Raw genomic sequence first — 11115 nt, 5'->3', positions numbered from 1 at the left:
AGGTCTTATTGACAAGGCAGGAATTCAGGAACGGCACATCGGCATGTCTGCGAAGGCCACTTGGGACTTGTCAGACGGACAGGAATGAAGAGCTCTCTTCAGTTTTTGAAACAGGATGTCCTGGTTAGGGTTACCATTGCTCTGAAGAAACACCACGACCAAAGCCACTTCAGGAGGAAAGGGTTTATTTGGCGCACATACCGGAATCATTGATTTATTGTTGTGTACGTGTAAGAGTGCGGGCAGGCAAGAGGAAGTTAGAGAACTGCTCTTCAGGCTCACTTCTCTCCTTGCTCTTTGGGACTGACTGTGTAATTCAGGTTATCACGCTGGGGCCAGTAAGTGCCTTTATCTGTGGAGGCATCTCACTGGCTCTCTATTCACTTATTGTTGAGATAAGGTCTCATAGAGTGCGTGCTGGCTGAGCTGGCCCCTTGAGGCCTAACTGGGATACATCAGCTACTTCTTCTGGGCTGGATTTTACTCCCATGTTCCATGTGTCTGTGTCTGTGGGATATGCTCATCCTGAACCCAGTTTCTCATAAGTTAAAATACATGGCTCTGAGAACAACAGTGCTTTTCTTCTACATTCATTATACCTGGAAATTTGCCAATTATCATTGTTACATAATGAATTTAAACCTGAGGCTCATGAGGGTTCTACTTGAGGGATAACTAGACATTCTTTTTGTTTGTTTTTTAAGACTGGGTTTCTTTGCATAGTCCTAGCTGTCCTGGACTTGCTTTGTAGACCAGGCTGGCCTCAAACTCATGGAGATATGCCTGCCCTGCCTCCCCAAGTGCTGGGATTACAGGTGTGTGCCAGCGCGCTCTGCTTATAAGTGGACATTCTTGCTATTGGCTGAGGATTAAGGGAAGTACCAAGTTATCCCTGTGGGATAGGACAGAACTAAGGCTGGAAGCCCACTGAACAGACCCTGGCAGATATTGTTTTAGGCCATGAGATCTTCCCTCCTTTACTGCTGGTCCTGTTTAGAAACCAAACTGTGTGCCTTTCCACCATTTCTCCTGACAACGTCTTCTGGGAATGAGAAGCCACCGTCTCAGGGATCCTGATTTATCCTTTCTTGTTTACCTGTGTTGCTGTGTCTTAGTCAGGATTTCTATTGTGGTGATGAACCACCATGACCAAAAGCAACTTGGAAAGTAAAAATGTTTATTTCAACTTACATTCTGTAGTCCACTAGCCAGAAATTCATGACAAGAATTCAAGGCAGGACCTGAAGCAGAGGCCATGGAGGAATGCTGCTTATTGGCTTGATTATAGTGACTTGCTGAGCCAACTGTCTTCTTCTTCTTCCTCTTCTTCTTCCTCCTCCTTCTCCTCCTCCTCCTTCTTCTTCTTCTGGTATAATCTTCTTTTGGAATGCATACAATTTACCCTTGTTCATTCAAATGCTGATTTTTCTCCCTCACTATCTGGTTTCAATCCGGACATTGCATTGTGATGCTTATTTTGAGCATCACCTGTCTCAAAAGTGTGTAAACATGCCACCATTTATTCTCTATATTGGCAATTAAAACAACCAGCCACAGTGTTGAGCAATGGAGAGGATAGGGTGGGACATCCTCATCCAGAGTGGGAGAAGAGGAAGGAAGCAGGAGGAAGGAGAGAAGGAGAATCTGGAGAATCGGTCTTGGAACCACGTGGAGAAAGGAACCAAACCTAAGGTATCACTAAAAGGAAGTATAACGAGTGAATCTGAATGATAGGAAACTATGTGGGTTTAGAGGTTTAGGATGAAGTAATCATTGCCCAGCATTGTGCTCTAGGTTAATTAAATAAATCCCAGTCTCTGTGTGGTGATTTGGGTATATAGCTGGTTTAGGAATAACCACTACTTAACTAAAAGATACATTAATAGTAAATATTAATATAATACAATAATATATTAATACAATACAATATAATATTAATATAATACAACAGTCTTCTCAAATTTTTAATGATGGAAACAAAAATACACCTAAAAGTGAAGCTTCTGGAAAAACCATTTGTTTTTCCCTGTCTTGTATTGTTCTTCAAACTTTACCTTGGCCTCCCACCTGGCCTTGCGTTTCAGAGCTATGTTGCTAAAGACATCCTTGTTGACAACAGTCTTGTCCAAGGGGATGTCCACAGAGTACCCTGTGGGCATGAGGTGACTGTAGTTATAAATTTTCACAAAGGACTTGATCTTTCATCTCTTGGTGATTTTCATCTTGCTCACTCACAGCAGCTGTCACTTTTCAGGAATAGTGGTCAATTCCAGCTACGGGGCATGGCTGTAAGGGCTGTCTGAGGTGCCATCATCAATATCCTTCACGATGATGGCTTTGCTTCTGGAGTGGCATCCAGCCAGGACCAGCACCACTTTCCCAGGTTTCATGAACTTGCCCATTTTGACAGGGGGCAGCTGGCACCCAGCAGAGAGGAAAGAAGGACATTTCTGCTTGAGCTGGCTTTCTAACATCATCCAGGACCACCAGCCCAGTCCAGGAGTGGCGTTGCCCATTGCGACCTGGAGAGACCCCACATGGATCATCAATTAAGAAAACATACCACAGGCTTGCCCACAGGCCAGACTGGTGGGAGGATTTTCTCAGCTGAGGTTTCTTCTTCACAAATGATGCAAGTTTATGTCAAGTTGATGTAAATTAGCCAGCACACCTTTCAGTATGGAGAGGATTACAAGGAGGCTGTCTACCAGGCCAGCAAGATAGCTCAGTTGGTAAGAGCACTTGTTGCTGCGCCTGACAAACTGAATTTAATCCCTGGGACTGACATGGTGGATAGAGGACACCCATTCCCTTAAGTTGTCCTCTGACCTCTGTGAAGGAGAGTCTCTGGAAAGAAGCTGGGTCTGCAAAGACTTATTGCTTCGAGCTGCAGTAATGTGCAGAGATGGGAAAGTTGCAGCCCAGGGCCAAATTGTACCTTATCCCGGAAGTAGCTTTTGCCTTCCATTAGCTATTTCCTTGCCCACCTATGTGCTGTAGTGAACAGAAGAAAGCATCAGTTATCTTCCGCTGACCCTGAAGCGGGTCATGTCATCAGATAGCATCTGAGACCCGGGGAAGTGATTCCCCCACCCTGCTGTCACTGTGTCTTCAATGAACCCAACAGTGTATTTTAACTTTGCTCTGGTTTTAGGGTTTTCTTTATTCCGCAACCATAAATTGTAAAACTGCATCAGCGTGAGAACCTGGAACCTGCACTGACCTACCTGCGTGTTTCCTGGGCCTCTGTCACTCAAATTTGGCTTCAGAATAAAGTAAGTTTTATTTCCTTTGAGGCATGAGCTGTGATTTTTGTGTCAACAGCTCCCTATATATACCGCTACATCCTGGTATTTTTATACTATCTCTCCTGCCTACAAAATAGGCAAATGAAATGTAGTTTCTACAAAAAGATGTATTTAAAAATTTCTATTATTTATTTTATGTGTATGGGTATTATTCCTGCACGTGGATCTGGGCACTCTGTGCATGCTTGGTGTCTGTAGAGCCCAGTAAAAAAAAAATCACAAGATCCCCTGTAGCTGGAGTAATCAGCATTTGTGAGGTGCCATATGGGTGCTAGGAATTAAAGCCTGGCCCTCGGGAGGAACAGCCAGCATTCTTAACACCCGAGCCATCTGTCCAGCCCAAGATCCATTTTTTTTTTAAATTAGTATATATGTGTGTGGATTTGTATATCTGAGTTTAAGAAGAGGTCACAGAGGCTGGGCGATGCCCCGAAGCTGGAGGTACAGGTTATAAGTCCTCCTTGGTGAGTGCTGGCAAGTGATACATGCTTTTAACTGCTTAGCACCTCTCCAACTCCAACAAAACGTAATTTTAAAAAGAGGGTGACTCATTAATTGGTAAATTAACATAGTAAAAATGATCATTCTACCAAAAGCCATTTACAAATTCAATGCAGCCGCAATCCCTCCCCCCCATTTCCTTCTTCATGGAAACAGAAAAAAAAAAGCTTATCTTAAAACTCACATGGAGGAGGCTGGTGAGATGGCTCAGTGGTTAAGAGCACTGTCTGCTCTTCCAAAGGTCATGAGTTCAATTCCCAGCAACCACATGGTGGCTCACAACCATCTATAATGTGAACTGATTCCCTCTTCTGGCAGGTGTAAATGCAGATAGAACACTCATATAAATAAGATAAATAAATCTTTAAAAAAAAAAAAAACTCACATGGAATCATAAAAGACCCTGGATAGCCAGACGAACCATGAACCATGCTGGAGGAATTCCCATCCCAGATCTCAACATACATTACAGAGCTATGCTACCAAAGCAGTATGCTACGGACACAGAAGAGACATACAGACTCAGGGAACAAGGCTGAAACCCAAACATGAGTGTGCTCAGCCGCAGCCACCTGACATTTGACAAAGATGCCAAGTAACAAACAAACAGCAAACAATTACTGGAGAAAAGACAGCATCTTCAACAGATAGCGCTGGGAGAATGGGATGTCCACAGGGAGAAGAATGAAATTAGAACCGTATCTATTACCTTGCCAAGAACTGACTCTGAATGGGCCAAAGACCTAAGTGTGAAACCCAGAACAGTGAAACTTCTAGAAAAACCACAGGCAGTACCCTGTATGCTGTAGATGTAGAAAAGGACTTTCATAATAGGACTCTATTTGCTCAAAAATTAAGGCCAACAATTAGTTTTATGAGTGGGACCTAGGAAAACTCAAAGTCCTTTACACAACTAAAGAAATGATGGAGTGAAGAAGAAGCTCACAGAATAGGGGTCTTGCCAGTTATATATACTCTGACAGGATTAATATCAACAATATATGAAAAACTCAAAAAAAAAAAAAAAACAACAAAAAACAACCCAGCAACAACGGGACAAAAGGAAAAACAAAACCAAAGTATTCGTCCAAAAAAAAAAAAAAAAATAGGTCTGGGACCTAAACAGAGAGTCCCCAAAAGTAGGAAAAAAATGGCTAAGAAATATCTCAAAAAAATATACATTATACCTAGTAATTATGGAAATGTGAATCAAAACAACTTGAGGTTTCATTTACCCTGGTCAGAATGTCTAAGACCAACAAAACACTAACCATCAATGCTGGAGAGGACACAGGGAAAAGGAAAGCCTTGTTCACTGCTGGTGAAATTGCAAACTGCTCCAGCCACCCTGCAATTCAGTGTGGAGATCCTCAAAAAGCTAAAAATAAACCCACAGTGTGAGTCAGCTCTACCACTCCTTGACACATGCCCAGAGGACTCGACATCCTCCTCCACAGATCCTCGAGTAGCCATGTTCACTCCCAACAGCTGGGAAATGGAAATACCACCACAGCCCAGGTAGTCTCAACTCAAGACCATCCTGCCTCAGCCTCCCAAGTGCTGGGATTACAGGTGTGTTACCATGCCTGGCATTTTCTCCTGAGTAGTTTCTATCTGTAGCCAGTTGGCTCTTCGGATCTGGAGCATATGGCTATGCAGCTGGACTCTCTTTACCACATACAGCGTGATGTTTGGAAAATACATGTATGAATGCACACTCACACTGCTGGAATTATTCAACTGCGCTCATTAAAATAAACACTTCTTCATGTATTTGTGTATCTGTTTAACTATTAATTCCTTTCCGTTTGTTGACTTACTGAGCATGTGCACAGGCAGGCATATACTCCCAAGCCAGATCAACTTGCCACAAGCAAGGCGTTCACCGACAAAAGTGTTTCCTGGAATTCAAGAACAAGTTTGCACCAGCCCTTAGGTACAGGCTCAGCTCTGCATCTCCCGTCCGCATGCCCGACTGTTCACCACCATCATTCCAAGATAGGCAGTTGGCTGAAAAATTGTTGGTTGTTTTTTTTGTCAAGCTTGGTTTGTGTTTCTTTTCTTAAATTTTTATTTTATTTTATTTGGTGTATGTGTGTGTGTGTGTGTGTGTGTGTGTGTGCATGTACCCATAAGCACACTTGTAAGTTAGACCTCAAATGTGTGGTGTAGACACCTTCCATCTGCATGTGGGTTTCTGAAGCTGGAACTCAGTGTGTCAGGCTTTCACAGGTTATCTGCTGAGGAATTTCCCTACCCTTGGTTCAGGCTTTCCACCTAATAATAATGACAACAAATGTAAACTAAATACATAAGTATTAATATGTTATTCATTTTGTGCTCATACTGTGGGGTTTGGCACAGGGATATTGGGGCTTCATGGGCTGTGTATGCATACGTGTGCTATATTTGTAGTCTGTAAGGTAAGTTGAACTTTATATTTTAACTTATATGCACTAATTGTACAAAACAATTGGTTTCACTGTGACATTTTCATACTTACATGTTTCATACTTACATTCTTTGATCATAGTTTGTTTCTGGAATTTTAATTTAAAAATTGTTTTGAAATTAAATATAATTCTTTCCTTTTCCTCTTTCTCGCTCTCCAGCCCTTCCCTTGTACCCACTCCCTTGCTTTTTCTCAGATTCCTGGCCTCTATTTCTTTCATTGTTGTTACCTCTTTGTATATCTATTCCTAAATTTATAAAAACAGCTTGATCTATGCAGCATAATGTGTGTATATGACTTCAGGTCTGACCACTTGGCCTTGGATAACCAAGTTGGAGGCTCTGCCCTGAGGAAGGCTTTTTTCCCCGTTCTTAGCATTCCTTGGTTGCCTGTAGTTCTTCATCTAGCATTGGGGCCCCATGAGCCCTCGCTCTTCTATGTCAGCGTGTCTACGTGTTCAAGTGGCCCTGTTGCTGAGACTTTGTGGACGTAGCTTCTCTGACATTTCTAGGGATGCCTTGTTCCTCCTGCTCTTAGTCTTTCTGCCCAATCTTCTGCTTTGATTCCTGAGCCTTAGCTGCAGGAGTTGTGCTGTAGATCATTTGGGGCTCAGCTCTACAACTCTGCATTTTGATCTGCCGTAGTTTTCTATAATGGTCTGTGTCTGTTGCAATGGGCTGTGTCTTTGCTGAAAGATAGGTTCTATGCTTATCCGTGGGTAGAAACTTCAATTTTATCCATACTTTATGGATGAGGAAACTACGACTAAGAAATTAAGTAGTTGATTCATGTAAATGCCTGACTTGGAAGTTTAAGCTAGACTCTCTTGTTTCTGAGGAGTGTTTGTTTCTTCTTTTCTCTTAGCTTTTTGGGGCTGGGTCTCGCCATGTGTGCCTGAGCTAGCCTGGAAGCCACTATACAGCTCCAGGTTAGCTTCGAACTCTCAACCATCCTCGTGCCTCAGCTGTGAGTAAGGATGTAAGTCAGTACTCCTGGCTTCCAAGAGCTAATTTTCAGGTGACATAAGACACCTGCCTCCCCCTGACTTTGCGCTAGCTCTGGCTCTCCAGGATATGCTTGCTCACCCTCAGACTTCCAGGTGCTAGCTGATTTGCTTGAAGACCAAGCTGGGATGAGTCAGCTGCTTTTACTGATTTGGCTCTGGGTTGGTGTGCCCGTCTCTGTGGGATTCTCTGACCCTGAGCCCAATTTCTCATATGTAAGAATAGATGGTTCTGAGGATCATGGAAAGTCACTAAAGCAGATGGTTTGGTCTATAGTGTTCACTGCTGACTCCTGATTCCAAATTTGATCCCTTGCCAATTAATTATTAAAGAATGTGTTTAAAAAACTGGTCTCATAAGGTCCTACTAGAGGGATAATTGGATATTGTTTTCTGCTACGTATTAGATTTTTGTTTGTGAGGTTTGGCAAGAGATTTGGATTTGGCAAGGTTTGGAAAGATATGGAGGAGGCTGTGTATTGGGCGGCAGGATGGCTCAGAGGGTAAAGGCAATTGTCTCTAAGCCTGAATACCTGAGTCCAGTCCCTATGATCCACGTGGTTGAAGGAGAGAGCCCACTCCCTCAGATTATCCTCTGACCTGCCATGTACACAAAATGAACAAATAAAATGTGATATAAAAGTAGCTATAAGCCAGATGTGGTGGTGTGTGTCTTTAATCTCAGCACTCTGGGAAGCAGAGGCAGGAGAATCTCTGAGAGTTCGAGGCCAACCTGATCTACAAAGTGAGGCCAGACAGTCCCTGTCTCAACAAACAAGCAAACAAACAAACAGACAAACAAAAGTTAAATATTTTTAAATTATGTGTGTGAGAGTGTTTGTGCACATGAATGCAGATGTCTGTGGGATCCAGAGGAGAGGGCCCCCTGGAGCTGGGGTTTACAGCCATCCAAAATGGGCTCTAGGAATTAACTTGGATCTTTTTCAAGAGCAATAAGTGCTCTGAACTGCCACACAGTCTCTCCAGCCCCAATAAAGTATGATTTTAAAAAAGTGGGTATGTCCATGGAGAGACATAAAGAGAGGAAGAGAGAGAGAGAAAGAGAGAGAGGTAGGGATGAGGTTGTGGGTGTATGGTAGGAAATTCTGCTCTAGGAAAGTTAGAAAGATCGGAGAAGGAGCAAAGGGAAAAAGAAGACAATGGAGACAGGAGATTAACATTTTTTTTTCTGATTTATTTAGCTGAAAAATAATTTTTGAATACACAGTTTCCTCTTGGTGTCCACAGCATTTTAGTTCAAGATTCTCTCACGCAGAACTAAATTTTTGGGTGTCCCTGTCGTATTTATTTATTAAATTTTTAGGCTAGCAAAAATGTAATGGGTTTCACCATGGCATCTTCAAACATACTCTAGTCTTTAAACCTTTTACAGATTTTACAGTTGAAATCATCGTTCGGTGTAACTATTATGTAAGTAGTTGCTAGACTGCTCCTTAGGGAATAGAAACAAGTAAAGATTATCTGTACATATTCAGTATACATGGAGTTAAAACATTTCCTTCCTCTCTCCCTTATTTACCCTACCCAACCCCTTCTCCTTCCCTCCCTCCTGACTTCCCTCTCTCCTTCCCTCTTCTCCCCTTCCTTCTTTTTCTTTTTCTTGGCAAGGCAGGTGTTGCTAAGTCTAATCTCTTCTCACTTGAGCTCACTGTGTAAACCTGGCAGCCTTCAACTTCCCTGGCCCCCCACCTCAGCCTCCAACGTGCTGGGATTACAGACATGAGCCACCATGCCTGCTTTTGTTTTCCTTCCCTCAGTATTTTCCACTTGTATTCAGTTGGCTTTGAGGATATGAAACATGTGGGTATGGAGGGCAGGCTGTCTTCATCATGCACAGCATGGAGTGGTTTAAATGCGTGTACTTTGTGGAATGGCTAAATAAAGTGATTACAATATTATGTTACTTCATATACTTTTTAGTGATGTATGAAGAGTTAAAAGTTATATTCTTGCTGGGTGGTGGTGGCACAAACCTTAGTCCCAGCACTTGGGAGGCAGAGACAGGCAGATCTCTGGGAGTTTGAGGCCAGCCTGGTCTACAGAGTAAGTTCCAAGATAGCCAAGGCTACACAGAGAAACTCTGTCTCGAAAAACCAAATGCCAAGCCGTTTTCTGAGGACTCTGTGGGATAGCCTGGCAAAACAGTGAGCTGAGGAGACATTTGTCCGTCTTCATGCCACTGTCACATTACATGAGGCCAGAGCATAGTTGTCTCTCTCTCTCTCTTTTTTTTTTTTCTCTCTCTCTCTCTCTTTCACACACTAAAGACAGTACTCTTTAGCCTGCTTGGGAGACTGCTGGGTAAGTGCTGATGTAATTTGTTTTTTTCAGAAACTGTAACAGGTGTCTGAGTTAAGCATTTGCTCAGCTGGTCTTTGCCAAAGGCAGCTGGTGCTTTCTGTCACTGCCTGTTGACAAAGGCTGTGTCCACGTGCTGAACCTCAAAGATGGAGCCTTTCCAGGGTGAAATGATTTGGAGGATGGAGGATTGGAGAGAACTAGAGGGATCACACTGAGTGCCCTGGATCTTCCAGACATAGAATGAGGAAATGACAGGCAGTTTGGACTCCCACTATCCAAAGGCATCCATGTTCTCTGAGTTGCCGTAGATGTTTTAATCAGGATGTTTCAATGTGTTTGAATCAGAGAAAAGCAGATTCTAGACTGACTTGTGAGGCTCAGAAAGGCAGGAGCCTCTGAATTTCTGATTGTCATCTGCCTGCCTCTTAGCACAAAGCCAGGCAGGAGACAGATCTATGCGATGACTCCCAAGTCCTCTCTTTCCTAACTCTTTACACTCCTTGGCACAGGCCCCTGCTCACCACAGGTGTCTCCTAAGAGCTTATGTCCCAATGTTTCCTTCTCATCCTGGAAACGGAAGTTCACTTTGAAAGTGGCTCTATTGTTTGTCCGGTTAAACCTCCAGCTGAACGGGAGCAACCGGCTGCGTGTTTGGCCAGTTTGTACACAGAGTGTTTTTGCGATCTGTAATGTTTCCTTTCAGATCAAGTACGGCCTGGCATAACCACAAGAGTCAGCACATCCAGAGCAGCTAGGACCCTAGGTTTCAGCTTTTCCTACTCTCTTGGTGTAATTCAAACTATGACGTCCACAGGCCCTCACTTGTCTCTATCCAGAAAGATGGAACAAGGTGTGGGTGGGTGAGATTGGACCTAAAGATTTTTGAATCTAGGTCTGGAGAAATGGTTCAGCGGTTAAGAGCACGTACTGTGTTGCTCTTGAAGAGAACCTGCGTTCAGTTCCTAGCATCCAAATCAGGAGGCTCACAACCACCTGTAACTCCAGCTCCACAGGGTTTACTGCCCTCTTCTGGACTCCCCACGCACCTGCATGCACATGTACGAACTCTACCCGCCCCTCCCCCATTAAAGTAATATAAATTAAAAATAAGGTTTTTGGATCACCTTTTTGGAGAATGTGAAACAGAATAACCTTCTCATTTATAATTTGCATACAATTTTGTCTCCTAAAAGAGGAAGTGTCTAAAGAAGTGCTTTCTATAGGTCTTATGCAAATTGTAATCTTAAAATTTTATTAATAAACTTTATTATTAAAGATCACAAATAGATAAAAGCATCACATATCAAAATTAATCAGACCCAAAGTCTAAACAACTTAATGAAGTTATATACAGTTAGGATTGGCATTAAAAGTAGAAGCTGTGGGGGTTAGAGAGATGGCTCAGAGGTTCAGAGCACTGGCTGCTCTTCCAGAGGCCCTAAGTTCAATTCCAGGCAACCACATGATGGCTTACAACTGTCTATAATGAGATCTGGTTCTCCCTTCTGGCGTGCAGGTGTACATGCAGG

The 11115-nt window shown here is 43.0% G+C and overlaps 1 pseudogene; it reads right to left on the bottom strand.

Moving 5' to 3' along the window:
• Window positions 1–1988: 1988 nt before the first annotated feature.
• On the bottom strand, window positions 1989–2402 carry LOC110539498 (large ribosomal subunit protein eL27-like; annotated as a pseudogene).
• Between the last annotated feature and the right edge of the window lie 8713 nt (window positions 2403–11115).

Source organism: Meriones unguiculatus, chromosome 14 (assembly GCF_030254825.1).
Source record: "Meriones unguiculatus strain TT.TT164.6M chromosome 14, Bangor_MerUng_6.1, whole genome shotgun sequence".
NCBI lineage: Eukaryota > Metazoa > Chordata > Mammalia > Rodentia > Muridae > Meriones > Meriones unguiculatus.
The sequence above is the reverse complement of the archived record's forward strand: the minus strand, read 5'-3'. Positions and strand labels throughout refer to the sequence as shown.